Consider the following 15,475-nt stretch of genomic DNA (forward strand, 5'->3'; position numbering starts at 1 on the left):
GACCTGAAGTGACCCCTCATGGGGTGCTCAAAAAGAGTGGGGTTTCCAGACCTTGGCCTGGCCTATAGAAAAGGACACCACTACTGGGGTGGACCCAACAGAGCCAGGTGAAGCCAGTGGCATGCTCCAGGAACTTTTCCTTACACAACACTAAAATGAATCCTCTATACAAACATTAAAGATACAGATTCTACCCAAAAAAAGAGCAAAATAAAATCTCAACTCTAGACATTGGGAAGGATTTTCAGTGAAGGTTTGTCTCTTTAGAGGAAAAGGTGAAATAAAGCCCAGCTAGGCAGGAAAGCAGGAAAGCCAGACAAATTCTGATTCTTGAGAATACTGGAGCAACAGACAGGACTGACTTGGGAACAAACAACTGAATAGGTAACACCTTGGCAAGTGATGAGCCAGCAACCCGAACCCAGCCCCAGCTCAAAAAGTCCAGGAGTATAATCCCTACATCCAAAGAAGAAAAAGAGTCCTAACCATTGAAAGCTACTATTCATATAGAGATGATAAAAATGCCATCTCAGAAGTAGAGAATAATGACTAATGTAATGTAATGACGAATGTAATGCAATAAAAATTACATGTAATAAGGGATCAAAGAAAGACAAATCAAAAATTAATTGGAAACTTAAACCTAATTTTAAAGAATGAACTAATCAAAGAACAAATTATAGAAATAATCGACTATTTCATCCAAGAAAATGAGAACAATGAGACATCATACCAAAATTTATGATATTCAACCAAAGAAGCTTTTAGGAAAAATTTTATATCCTTAAATGATTACATGAGCAAAATAAAATTCAATGAATTGAATAGGCAACTAAAAAAGCTAGAAAACAGACAAATTAAAGATTCCCTATAAATACCAAATTGGAAATTCTGAAAATCAAAGGAGAATAATAAAATTGAAAGCAAGAAAACAATTGATAATAAATAAAACTGGGAGGGGGGCAGCTAAGTGGTACAGTGGATAGAGCACTGACCCTGGAGTCAGGAGAACTTCATGAACATAAATACAGAACATTAAAATTCAGATCTAGGGCAGCTAGGTAGCACAGTGGATAGAGCACCGGCCCTGGAGTCAGGAGTACCTGAGTTCAAATCCAGCCTCAGACACTTAATAATTACCTAGCTGTGTGGCCTTGGGCAAGCCACTTAACCTCATTTGCCTTGCAAAAACATAGATAATTAATTAATTAATTAAACAAACAAATAAATAAATGCAGATCTAAAAAAATGGAGAAGCATTGATTGCTCATGATTGAATTGAGTTAATATAATAAAAATTACTGATTCAAAGCCATACCAATCAACTTACTAAATACTAAATACTAAATTTACAGAAATGGGGGGGTGAACAATAAAATTCATCTGGAGCAACAAAAGATCAAGAATATCAAGAAAACTGATAAAAAATACAAAAGAAGGTGGTCTGGGTATACCAGATCTAAAATTATATTATAAGATAGCAATTATTGAAACCACCTGCTACTAGTTAAGAAATAGAGCAATGGATGAGTGGCTTAGAATAGGTAGAAAAGATAAAGCAGTAAATGACTATAGTAATCTATTGTTTGACAAACCCAAATCATCAGCTTCTGGGATATGAACTCACTATTCAACAGTTGGGAAAACTGGAAAATAGAATGGCAAAAACTAGGCATAAACCCACATCTCATACCCTATACCAAAATTAGATCAAAATGGGAACAGGATTTAGACATAAAGGGTGATAACATAGACCAATTAACAAATCAAAAAATCTGTCACATCTATGGAAAGGGGAGAAATTTGTGATCAAACAAGAAATAGAGTGTAATATATATATATATATGTATATGTATATGTATATATATTGCAAAATGCAAGATTTTGACTACATTTAATTAAAAATTTTTACACTAATAAAAGCAATGCAGTCAAGATTAGAAGGAAAACAAAGCTGGGAAACAATTTTCATAACTAGAGGTTCTGATAAAGATTTCATTCCTAAAATAAAGAATTAAATCAAATTTATAAGATTACAAGTCATTCCCCACTGTCACAGGATAGGAAGAGGCAGTTATAAATGAAGAAACTAAAGTTATATATAATCATTTGAACCAATATTCCAAATCATTATTGATTGGAGAAATGCAAATTAAAACAACTATGCAGTACTACCTCACACTTATCTGATTGGTAAAGATGACAAAAAAGGAAAATGATCAATGTTGGAAAGATTGTGGGAAGATTGGGACATTAATGCACTGCTGGTGGAAGTGTGAACTAACCATTTTGAAAGTAATATGGAAACATGTACAAAGAAGATTAAAACTGATCATGCCCTTAATACCAATACTAGCCAAGAAGAAATCATTAAAAAATGGGAATCCCACATGTTCAAAAATATTTGTAGCAACTCTTTTCATAGTGGCAAAGAACTAGAAATTAAGGGGATGCACATCAATTGGGGAATGGCTAAACAAGCATGGTATATGAATGTTATAGAGTACTATTATTCTATTAAAAACTATGAATGGTTTGACTCTAGAGTAGTATGGAAAGAATTACCTGAACTTATGCTGAGTAAAGGGAGCAAAACGAAAAGAACATTGTGAGATGATCAACCTTGAGGAATACAGCTCCTTTCAGCAGATCAGAGATCTAAGACAACCTTATGAGACCAGCTATGGACAATGCCACCTACATCCAAGAGGAAAAAAAACCCAGCAACACAGAATCTGAATAAATCCTGTGTTCACTTTTTAAATTTTTTTCTTCTATTTTACCTTCCTATCCCATGATTTTATTTCTTTGCCCTTTATTTCTTTGATCCTAATTTTTCATATACAAAATGAGTACTACATAAACATAATTGTACATGAACCAGATTGTCACTAAAGGGAGGAGGATGAGAAGGGAAGTGGTAGAAATGTGTAACTTATAAATATGCAAGTGAATGAATGTTGAAAAAATTTCATAACATGTAATTGGAAAAATAAAATAAAATCTCAATCTGAATAAAAAAAGAAAAGGACTACCACCTGTGCTGTGGACCATGCTTTCTTGCCTGTAGGTCACAATGAAGTACAAAGACCAAGCATGTTGTTCAGAATATGATCTGACTTGATGATCTGGCAGAGCTTGGGACCTCTCTATTGGGTGCCTTCAGGGCTTTTATTGGTGAGCACTCATGCCCAATTCCAGGGTTAGGTAGGGATCTCATATCAATGGTAAAGATCCAAGGGGATGCTTGATGGATTGGCAACTGTTGACCAGCTGCCCCAGTGGTGTAAAATTAGGAAGTCTGTTTTACTGAGGGTCAGGGCTGACACCTGGGCCCAGAAAAAGCTTCTCCCATTTATTAGGAATCTTTGGAATCCAGCTGAACTGGGTTGGAGGGTAGTTTGGAAAGGTGCTAATTGAAGATGTCCCTGTGAGTTAGGGGGTATAGCTCAGGGGTAGAGCAGATCAAGCAGTCCCATGGCTACAGAAATCTACTGTTTAAATAAACTCAAGACATTAGTTTCTGGGATAAGAACTCATTTTTGACAAAAATTGTTGGGAAAAATAGTATGGCAAAAATTAGTCATAGACCCACATCTCATACCCTATACCAGTATAAGGTCAAATGGATACAAGATTGAGACATAAAGGGCAATATAATTAATAGATCAATTAATACTCTGTCAGATCTATGGAAAGGGGAGAAATTTATGACCATGTAAGAAAAGGTGCATTATAAATTGAAAAATGAATGGTTTTGACTACATTAAATTAAAAAAGATTTTGCACTAATAAAACCAATGCTGACAAAATTAGAAGGAAAACAGAAAGTTGGGACACAATTTTCACAGCTAGGGATTCTGATAAAAGTCTCATTTCTAAAATAGAGAATTACTTCAAATTGATAGGGTTTTTAAGTCATTTCCTAATTGTTAAATGGTCAAAGGGTATGAACAGACAGTTTTCAAATGAATAAATTAAAGTTAAATATAATCATTTGAAAAAATGCTCCAAATCATTGATTAGAGGAATGTAAATTAAAACATCTATAAGATATCACCTCACACTTATCTGATAGGCTACAATGACAAAAAAGAGAAAACGATCAATGCTAGAGAAGTTGTGGGAGGATTGGGACATTAATGCATTGTTGGTGGAGTTGCGAATAACTCTGCAACTCTGGTTCGAGATAGGGCAGCATACTCTCCAAGTGATGCTGGCTCTTGATGCTGGGCAGCTCCGGAACAAAGTAGCATCCTCTCGTCACCTGGGCTTCCAAGCTCTGGGTCTCAGTAAAGTGCTTTCAGGAAAGGCAGCAAGCCCATCATCTGCCAAGTGGATCAGTGGTAGACCTGAACTGCCTCTTCATGAGTTTCTCAAAGGGAGAGGAGCTTGTAGGTTGGGACTTCCAAACTCAGACTTGCCAGGGCCGGACTACCACATGTGCTGAGGGCCAGGCTTCCTTACCAGTAGATTACAGTGAAACAGAAAGACCAAGCAAGTCTTTTCAGAGGCCCACCTGAGGGTCTGGGAGAGCCTATGGACCTGTCTGCTGGGAGCACTCTGGGGCTTTGTGAGTGGACATTAAGAAACAATTGGAGGGCTGGGTAGGGGGTATCAAAGCAATGTTGCATGCAGGTCCAAGGGGCTGCTTGACAGCTTGGTGACTGTGAGCCAACCCCCCTCCAATGTGCCATTGGAGGCAGTTGGTTTTCTGAGTATCAGGGCTGACAGAAAGGTACAGGAGAGGCTTCTTCTGGTTACTGGCAATGCCTCTGGAAACCAGGTGAACTGGGTGTGTCAGGTAGCTTGGAAGGGTGCTAATTGAGGGTGTCACTGTGGGTCAGGGGGTATAGCTCAGGGGTAGAGCATTTGACTGCAGATCAAGAGGTCCCTGGTTCAAATCCAGGTGCCCCCTACCAATTGCCTCACCTTTTAACTTTCCAGCTGCTTGTCTTCCTCCTGGTCTCCTAAGTCCCTACAAGCCCCACAGCATCTTCCCAACCTCAGCCTTAACTGTGACTGGCACACTCCAGGGATGCTTGGCCCACCCCAGGCCACTCCCTACCTCAGGTAACAACCCCTCCATGACACAATTTTGCCTCTCCTAAGCCTTAAAGACCTGGATATATTTGGGGGTGGCATGGCCTCACAGGAAAGACAGTCTGGCCTGATCCAGATGACTTACACTTGGGGCCTCTTTCCTGCCACTGAGAACCATCAATGTGGTCTTCACAGGCCTCAAGAGCATGCCCCACCTTGGGAGAGACCACTGCTGACCAAGCAGATTTTAGGCAATTGAAGTTCTAGAGACTCAGAGGACTCAGATCACCCAGGACCTTGCTCCCATCCAAGTGACAGCTGCCCACTTCCCTCCACCAGGTCTAATTCTGGTGCCTCATCTCTTTTATCCTCCCCACTGCCAAAGACCTCTTCTTTTTTTCCCCCTTAATGTTTGTCTTTTACTTTTTTCCTTTTCTTTTTTTCATTTACACATTACAAAAATATTCTTGTTTAAGAGTAAACATATTACCCCTCTCCCCACAAAAATATAAAACTTCATGTGAAATAAAGTAAAAGAAAGAGAAAAAATGTTTCAGTCTGTGTTCTGATACCATCAGCTCTGTCTCAGGAGGATCACATGCTTTATCATAAGTCCATCACAGAAGTTACTTCCATATTTCTACATAGTTGCTATTGCTGATTGTTAATTCCCTCCATCCATTCCTCCCCACTACCATCTATTATATTTTCTCTCTCCTTTCACTCTGTCCCTCTTCTAAAATGTGCTGTAGGGTAGCTGAGTGGCACAGAGGACAGAGCACCAGCCCTGGGGCTAAGAGGCCACAAGCCCACATACTACCCCAGAGACCCAGCAACCACATGGCCCCGTGGTCCCAGACAGGCCACCCAATCCAAGCACCTTAAATAAAAAAGAAAATGTGTTATATCTGACTATTTCCCCTATGATCTACCCTCTCCTCTATCACACACATACCTCCCCTTCCCCTTGTTCCCCTTCTCTCCTTTTTTTCTCTAGGGATCTATACCCTATTGAGTGTGTATGCTGTTTCCTCTCTGAGCCATTTTTTTTTAGATTTTTCAAGGCAATGGGGTTAAGTGGCTTGCCCAAGGCCACATGGCTAGGTAATTATTAAGTGTCTGAGGCTGGATTTGAACCCAGGTACTCCTGACTCCAAGGCCAGTGCTCTATCTACTGCGCCACCTAGCTGCCACTTCTCTAAGCCATTTCTAATGAGAATGAAGGTTCCCTCATTCCCCTTCACCTTCCCCACCTTCTATATCATTGCAAAAAAAATCTTTTATATGAAATATCTTAGCCTATTCAACCCTCTCTATTCTCTTACTCTCAGTACATTTTCCCTTTAGCCATTGACTCCATTTTTACAATATATTATATCTTCAAATTCAGCTCTCTCCTGTGCTTCATCTATAAAAGCTCCTTCTATCTGTTCTATTAAATTAGAAGGTTCATATGAGTATTATTATCATTTTTCCATGCAGGAATAAATGCAGTTCATCATCATTAAGTCTCTCATAATTTACTTCTCCTCCACTCTCTATACTTCACCTGAGTCCTGTACTTGAAGGTCAAACTTTCTGTTCAGCTTTGGTCGTTTCAACAGGAACATTTGAAATTCTCCTGTTTCATTGAAAGTCCATCTTTTCCCCTGGAAGAGGATGCTCAATTTTGCTGGGTAGTTGATTCTCGATTGCATTCCAAGCTCTTTTAACTTCCAGAATGTTATATTCCAAGCCCTATGATCCCTTAATTGCTGCTAAGTCCTGTGTGATCCTGACTGAGGCTCCACAATATTTGAATTGTGTCCTTCTGGCTGCTTGTAATATTTTCTCTTTGACTTGGGAGTTCCGGAACTTGGCTATAATATTCCTGGGTTGTTTTTTTTTGGATCTCTTTCCGAGGGAGATCGGTGGATTATCTCAATTTCTATTTTACTCTCTGCTTCTAGGGTATCTGGGCAATTTTCCTGTATGAATTCTTTAAAAATGAGGTCAAGGCTCTTTTCCTGATCATGACTTTCAGGTATCCCAATAATTTTAAAATTATCTCTCCTGAATCTGTTTTTCAGATCAGTTGTCTTTTTCAATGAGATATTTCACATTTTCTTCTAATTTTTCATTCTTTTGGCTTTGATCTATTGTATCTTGATTTCTCACAAAGTCATCAGCTTCCTTTAGCTCCATTCTACATCTGAAGGATTTGTTTTCCTCAGCTTTCTCATCTCCTTTTCCATCTGGCCAATTCTGCTTTTTAAAGCATTCTTCTCCCCAATAAATCTTTGAACTATTTTATCCATTTTGACCTAAGTTGGTTTTTAACATGTTATTTTCTTCAGCATTTTTTGGATCTTCTTGACTAAGCTACGGACTTCATTTTCATGTTTTTCCTGCATCTCTCTCATTTCTTTTCCCAATTTTTCTTCTATCTCCCTTACTTGATTTTCAAAATCTTTTTGAGCTCTGTCATAGCCTAAGCCCAACTTCTGTATTTCTTGGATTCTTTATATGCAGAAGCTTAGACTCTCTCCTCTTCAGATTGAGTATTTTGTTCCTCCATGGGATCATAGACAAAGTAATTGTCTATGGTCAGATTCCTTTTTCTGTTTACTCATTTCCCCTGTCTGTGCCTGGTTTTGGGGTACTTCCTGAGCTTTTGAGTTTTATTGGGACACCCCCACAAGGACCTCAGTGTGTGAGGCTCTGACTGCTCTCCTGGTCTATGAATGACCACAAGTGTACTCCTGTCATAGGGCTGGGGGGGGGGGGGGGGGGCCCTGCTCTATGGAGGGGCATAGAATGCAATCAGGATCTGAATATGGTCAGAGTCCCAGAGTTCCAGGGACAGAGGCCAGACCTCAGAAGTCTCCTGACACTTCTTACCTTCAGTGGACAGAGCACTCAGGGCACAGCTGCCTGAAGGCTCCTGCTGGGCAACTCTGCAGGCCTGCTTCTATTTCCTGGATCTGGGCTTCTGCAGCCACTCTAAATACTATGACAGCACTGAGGGCCTAGACTTTGCAGAGTGTCATGACTGCACTGAGGGCCTGGGCTTCCACTCACTCTGGCAGAGGTCTCCCTGCTGATCTTCCAAATTGAGCTTGGTGCTCCCTGGGGTGCAGGTCAGGAAACTGCTTCTGTTGCCAGGAGACATGGCTCCCAGGCACCCTCAAAGGCCTCTTTTTCTAAGGGCAAGGGTGTCTCATGCCAATTTTCCCTGGGTGAACTCCTCTTGGGCCTCCAATCCAGCCCTGGTGCCCCCACCTCATGGACTCACTTCTCTCCCCCTCCTCCCCGTCTTTGTCCTCAGGACCTCCACCTCCCTCAGCCCTGGCCTTCCTGAAGCTCCTGCATCTCAGGTGGACAATGTGGCTGAGATGCTGTAGCCAACACTAGCATGGTCCTCTTTTCAGTGTTAGCATGGCTCAAAAAGAGCAGAGAGCTTGGGGTAGAGAACTGGGGAAGCCTCTTCTCTCCCCCAGGACTCGAAGTGGCCAGGCCAAGAACCTTCTGGCTGAGCATGCATGTCCCTAAGGTTTCCTGGCAGGTGGTTCAGGACCAGGAAGATCACCTGAGATTTCACAGGTGACTGATCCTAATCCAGAGGTCCTCCTGTGAGGAGGTGCTGCTCTAAGAAGGGTCAAAAGGAGGTGGAGAACCTGGCACCAAGGACAGAAGGAACTTGTGATAGTACACAAGTGGAGAAACTGAAGCCTTGGCAGGACTGGATCAAGATGTGGACAGGAGACTCTCTAGTTCACACTGACTGGAGAGGATGTCCTGCTCCTAAACAGAGTGTCTAGTCTCTGGTTTCCTCAACTTCCTAGCAACTATTGCCCTAATAAATAAAACTAAGAATTGGTTTTATGAAAAATCCAATAAAATAGTTAAACCTTTGGTTAATTTAAGCAAAATAAAAGAAAGAAGAAAATCAAATGATCAGTATCAAAAATGAAACAGGAGAATTTACCAACAATGAGCAGGAAAATTATAGTAATAAGTCAGAGCTTACCCAGCTATATCCCATGAGTTTGACAATCTAAATCAATCTAAATAAATTGATGAATCTTTACAAAACTATAAACGACCCATATTAACAGAAGATGAAATTAAATATTTAAATAACCCCATTTCAGAAAAAAGAAATTAAACAATCCATCAATGAACTTGTTAAAAAAAAATCTCCAGGGACAGATGGATTCACCAGTAAATTCAAACATACATTAAAAAAATTAATTCCAATTCTATATAGATTCTTTGAAAAATATGTGAAGCTAATTTTGTCAGATTCCTACTCTGACAATAATATGGTGCTGATACTAAACCAGGAAGAACCAAAAAAGAGAAAGAAAACTATGGCACAATTTCCCTACAGACTACTGAAGCAAAAAATACAAAAGGTATTAGCTAAGAGATTACAGCAAATTATTACTAGGATATGTATGATCACTATGATCAGGTAAAATTGATACCAAGAATGCATGGTAGTTCAATATTAGTTATATTATCAGCAAAATTGATCAAGTCAATAACAAACCTAACAAAAATCATATTTATTTCAAATTTATTCATTTATTTATTGACAAAATTCAGGATCATTTTATATTAAAACCACCAGAGAGCACAGGAATAAATGGAGTGTACTTTAAAACAATAAGCAGTATCTATCCAAAACCATCAATAAGCATTATATGTAATAAGGATAAGCTGGAAGCTATTCCAAAAAGATTAGGGGTATCACCACCATTTAATATTTTATTAGAAAAGAAGAGTTTTAGGGGAGGCTAGGTGGCGCAGTGGATAGAGTACCGGCCCTGGAGTCAGGAGGACCTGCATTCAAATCCAGCCTCAGACACTTAATAATTACCTAGCTGTGTGGCCTTGAGCAAGCCACTTAACCCCATTGCCTTGAAAAAACCTAAAAATAAAAAATAAAAAACAAAAAGAAATGAGAGCTTTAGAATGGTTATAAAGAAGTAAAACTCTCACTCTTTGGAGATATAATGGTATGCTTAGGCAATGCTAAAAAGGCAACTAAAAAAGTATTTAAAACAATTAGAAACTTTAGCAAACTTGCAGGATATAAATAACCCCAACACGAGTCATCAGCATTTCAGTATATTATCAACAAGACACAGCAGAAAAAGAAATTCCATTTAAAGAAATTGTAGACAACATAAAATACTTGGGAGTCTACCTGCCAAAAACTATGACAATAACTACAAAATATTTTTTTCACGGAAACAAGATCAGAACTAAATAATTGGGTAAACAGCGATTGATTATTCATAGGCCCAGATAACATAATAAAAATGACAATTCTACCTAAATTATATTACTTATTCAGTTCCATACTAATCAAACTACCAAGAAATTATTGAGCTAGAAAAATTAGTAACTAAAAACCATCAAGAATATAAAGAGAATTAATGGGGGGGAAAAAAGCAAAGAAGGGTGGGCTAGCCATACCAGATCTAAAATTATATTATAAAGCATCAGTCATCAAAATCTTTTATTACTAGCTAAGAAATAGTGGGGGATCAGAGGAATAGATTAAGTGCAAAATAAACAGTAGTAATGACTTTGTGCACTTTGAAAAACTCAAAGAATTCAGATTCTGGAATAAAAATTCACTCTTTCATAAAAACTAATAGAAGATAGTATGGCAGAAACATAGCAGAAACCAACATCTCACACCATATACCAAGCCCAAGGAAGTCTTTCAGGAGGTGTCCTACCTACTAGGGAAGCTTTGGGGCAGCTCTGATGGGTGGGTATTCAGGTTCAATTTCAGACATGGGGAGGGCTCCTGTGGCCATGGTAGAGCCCCAAAGGGCCGGTGGATGGTTTGGTGGTAGCTGGCTAGTGATACGCCACTGGGAGGCAGCTACTTGCCCAGGAACAGAGCTGGCAGTTGGAGAGACTTCTCCCAGCCACAAGCAATGCTCTGGAGCTACACTGGGTGTGGCGGGCAGCTTGTAAAGGTGCTAATTGAGGGTGTCCCTGTGGGCCAGGGGGTATAGCTCAGGGGTAGAGCATTTGACTGCAGATCAAGAGGTCCCTGGTTCAAATCCAGGTGCCCCCTACCAGCTGCCTCCCTTTTTAGGTCTTCCAGATGCTCCTCTTCCTCATGGCCTCCTAGGTCCTTGAAAGCCCCACAGCATCTGCCTAGCCTCAGCCAGAGTAAAAGCTGTCACATTTTATAAATGCTTTGCCAGGCCCAGGTCACTTCTTGTCCTCAGGCATCCACCCTCTGTGTGATGCCCCCTTGCCTCTCCTTTGCCTTAATAACATTGTTCCTTTGTGATATCAGGGTCTTTGGGAAAAGAGCTGGGCCAGGCCTACCTGACTTATCCTTGGGGCCCTTTCCTGCCACTGAGAACCTCCCGGGGGCCCTTCACAAACCTCAAGAGCATGCTCCACCCCTTGTCAGAGCCCACTGCTGACCAGGAAGATTTCAGGCAGCAGTGACCTGGGGGGCTCAGCAGATGGAGGTGACCCAGGAACCCATCCTTAGCTAGGTCACTGAATGTCATAGGGATGGCCCCAAAAGGAGCAGAGAGAGAGTTGAGTGAGAACAGGGGAGAGTCTCCTCTCTCCCCACCCCAGGACCAGAGGCAGCTGGTCAAGAGCCTCCTAGCTGAGCCTGCAGGGCCTGGAGCTTCCTTGCTGAGGGTTCAGGTCCAGGGAGCTTATCTGAGGTTCTACAGGTACTAATCTAGAGGTCCTCCTGTGAAGAGATTCTACCCTGAAGAGGATCCAAAGGAGCCTAGTAACAAGAGCAGAAGGACCTCGGTTTGGAACGCAGACCAAGAGAAGAGGGGGGGGGTCTTTACAGAATGGTTCAATATGAAGGCAGGAGACTCTTCAGGTTACACTGGCTATAGAGGCAAGCCTGCTCCTGGACAGAGCATCTATTTTCTGGTCATCTGGCTTCCAAAGCCCAGGTGGCCATAAAAGGGCTTAAGGAAAGAGCTGCCCAGACCTCTGTCAAGGGGTTCAGTAGTAGACGTGAACTGCAACTTCATGGGATTTCTCAAAAGGAGAGGGGCTTCCAGGCTAGGACTCCCAGCCCAGACCTGTTCTATGAAAAGGGACTACCACTTCTGGAGTGGTCCCAATGTGTCCATGTAAAGCTACCATGCTCCAGGACCTTTTCCCTACAAAACATTAAATGAAGCCTCTACACAAACAAAAAAAAGACTAAAACTAATTTCAATTCTAGACACAGGATCTTCAGTGAAGATATAGCTCTTCAGTGAGAAAAGGGGAAGTAAAGCCCAGCAAGGCAGGAAAGGAGGAAAGCCAGCAGAAGTCTTTTAGTCATGGTCAGTCCAGTCCCAGTATATAGATAGTAAACCAATGGAAAGGGTCCCAGTCCCAGACAAAGTATGAGAACTGTGGATATTGGAGCAACAGACAGAACTGGATTGGGAGCAAATCCACTGAATAGGCAACACCTTGGCAAACAATGAGCTAGCAAACCATACCCCAACCCCAGCACAAAAAGCTTGGGACTATAGTCCCTACATCCAAAGAATAGAGTTCAACTAACAAAATGAGGGGAAAAAAAATAAAAAGATCACTAATCTTTGAAAGTTACTATTCATATAGATGATAAAAAATGTCATCTCAGAAGAAAGCAATGACAAATTACCTACATGAGAAGTATCAAAGGAGATTATGAATTGGACTCAAATCCAAAACCTCATAGAAGAGCTTAAAAAAAAGATTTTTAAATACTAAAGAAGAGAAGAAAAATGGAAAAAAGAAATGAGAGACATGCAGAAAAAATTATGAGAAATTGAAAGATAAAATCAACTCCTTTAAGAGAAAAATTGACCAGGGCAGCAAGGTGGTGCAGTGCTCTGGCCATGGAGTCAGGAGCACCTGAGTTCAAATGTGCTCTCAGACACTTAATACATACTTAACTGTGTAACCTTGGGTAAGTCATTTAACTCCGGCAAAAAAACTTTTAAAGAGTCAAAACCAACTGGAAAAAGAAGATAACTCGTCAAAAAATAAAATTAATCAATTAGAAAATTCCATAAATCTCAACAAAGGAGAAATACTATAAGTGGGGGGACGGGGGGAGCAGAAGCCAATTTCAAAACAAGCACAATCAGAATTATATAGGACTTATCAGCTTCAACATTAAAGGATTGAAAAATTTGGAATACGTTATTTCCAAGGGCAAAGGACCTTGAATTACAAATGAGAATTTACTACCATGCAAAATTCAGCATATTCTTTTGGGGGGGTGGGGAAGATGGATTTTTTGATGAAATAGAGGACTTCCAAAATTTTCTGATAAAAAGACCAGAAATGAACAGAAAATGTGATCTTCAACCATCAGATTCAAGAGATGCATAAAAAGATAAACCAAAAGGGGAAAAAAGACACTGGAGTTAAGAACATTGCACTGTATACATACCTAAAAGGGAAGATAGCACTTGTAATTCTTGAGAATGCTATTTCTCTTAGAATAGTTAAAGTGCTGAATATACCTAAAGGGATTGTACTTAGAGGATATGGGTATGAAGGAGATACGAAGAGATATTGATTATAAGGGAGGTATTTCCTGTAGAGACAGAGGGAGGGAGAGTACTTAGAGACTCTATACATAATTAGATCACTGAGAGGTCTTATTTGACTAGATACTTTAGTTAAGGAGAGTTGTAATACACCGGTCAGAGAGTGGGACTCTACTTAGAAGGGCTGGACATAAATAAATTAGGAAGTGATCTTGTCTTCATACATACTTTGGTAAATAAGGGCCATAGTGTTATGGTTGGAATACTATAGATGGAGGGAGAGAGTGTACTTAGAGGGATTGGACATGAAAAGATCAAGAATCAATTTTGCTTTGCTTGATGCTTTGGCTTCAATTGGAGGGAGTATGCTTGGTAGGATTGGGGGTTGTGGGGAGGAGGTATAAATAGTTCATGTAATGATTTGACCTTTCAAGATCTTTGACTCATGAGGATAGTGTATATTTGAAAAGAGGGAGAGGTATCAATCAATTATAATTTGATGTGATTCATGTCTCTTGAGAAGTATATTTCCAATGGAACAGAAAAGGGAAGAGTACTTTGTGCCAAAAATGCAATGCTGCTTATCAATCAATCAAACTTTGAGAAAAATACTTCTATCAGGTCAGATAAAAGGATTATATTTTGATAAAGGGGTTGTAGGTACAAGACAGGGCATTAAAGACAAAAAAAGAAGGACTGTACTAGAACTATAAGATAAGAAGATAAATAATACCCAATAAAAGAGGCACAAGGACCTATTATAGTAGAGGGGAGGGAAAGGAGGATATGAACACTGAGTAAATCCTACTCAATAGATTTGGCCCAGAGAGGGAATAATATACATTCCCAATTCAGTATAAAAATCTACCCTAACAATACAGGGAAGTAGAGGGGGGAAAGGGGAAAGAAAGGGGAAGAAGGGACTGATAAAAGGGAAAGCTAATGTAAAAGAAGAGTTAAAATTAAAATTTAAAAGAAATGTTATAAAGGAATGGAAGTAAAATACTGATGGAGGAGTAAGAGGAAAGGAAAGCGAAAACTAGAAATGGGGGGGAAATAGTATGAAGAGAAATATAGAATAGTAATTTTGCTGTAAAAGTGAACGGGATGAACTGTCCCATTAAATAGACATGGATAGAAGAATGTATTAAAAATCAGAATCCTACAATATGTTGTTTACAAGAAACACATATGATGCAGAGAGATACACAGAGAGTAAAGGCAAAAAAAGTTGGAGAAAAATACAATATGCTTCAGCAAAAGTAAAAAAGTCAAGTGTAGCGATCCTGATCTCAAACAAAACAAAAGCAAAAAAACTACATCATCTTTAAAGATACTATAGGCAATGAAGTTAGATCATTATTAAGTATCTATGCACTTGGTAGTATAGTATCCAAATGCTAAGAGGAAAAGCTGAAAGACTTACAAGGAGACATAGATGGCAAAACTGTACTAGTGAGAGACGTCAACCTCCCTCTATCAGAATTAGATAAATCTAGCTACAAAATAAACAAGAAGAAAGTAAAGAATGTGAATAAAATCTTAGAAAACCAAGACATGACCAGACCTCTGGAGAAAACTGAAGGAGATAGAAAAGAATATACTTTTTTCTCTAAAGTACATGGAACCTATACTGAAATTGTCCATGTATTAGGAAATAAAAAGCTTACAATCAAATGCAGAAAGACAGAAATAATAAATACATGTTTTTCAGATGATGATGCAATAAAGATTACATATAATAAAGGGCCAGGGAAAGATAAATCAAAAATTAATTGGAAACCAAATAACTGAATTTTAAAGAATGAGTGAATCAAAGAACAAATTTAGAAATATTCAACCATTTTATCCAAGAAAATGACTACAATGAAATGTCATACCAAAACTTATGGGATGCAGTT

General features: G+C 39.5%; 2 non-coding genes across 2 annotated transcripts; both read left to right on the forward strand.

Moving 5' to 3' along the window:
* Positions 1–4,846: 4,846 nt before the first annotated feature.
* Positions 4,847–4,918, forward strand: TRNAC-GCA (transfer RNA cysteine (anticodon GCA)). Its single transcript has one exon. It is a non-coding gene; the product is annotated as a tRNA-Cys (tRNA).
* Positions 4,919–11,053: 6,135 nt separating this feature from the next.
* On the forward strand, positions 11,054–11,125 carry TRNAC-GCA (transfer RNA cysteine (anticodon GCA)). The gene has a single exon. It is a non-coding gene; the product is annotated as a tRNA-Cys (tRNA).
* Positions 11,126–15,475: the final 4,350 nt, after the last annotated feature.

This window comes from Macrotis lagotis, chromosome 7, assembly GCF_037893015.1.
Source record: "Macrotis lagotis isolate mMagLag1 chromosome 7, bilby.v1.9.chrom.fasta, whole genome shotgun sequence".
Taxonomy (NCBI): Eukaryota; Metazoa; Chordata; class Mammalia; order Peramelemorphia; family Peramelidae; genus Macrotis; species Macrotis lagotis.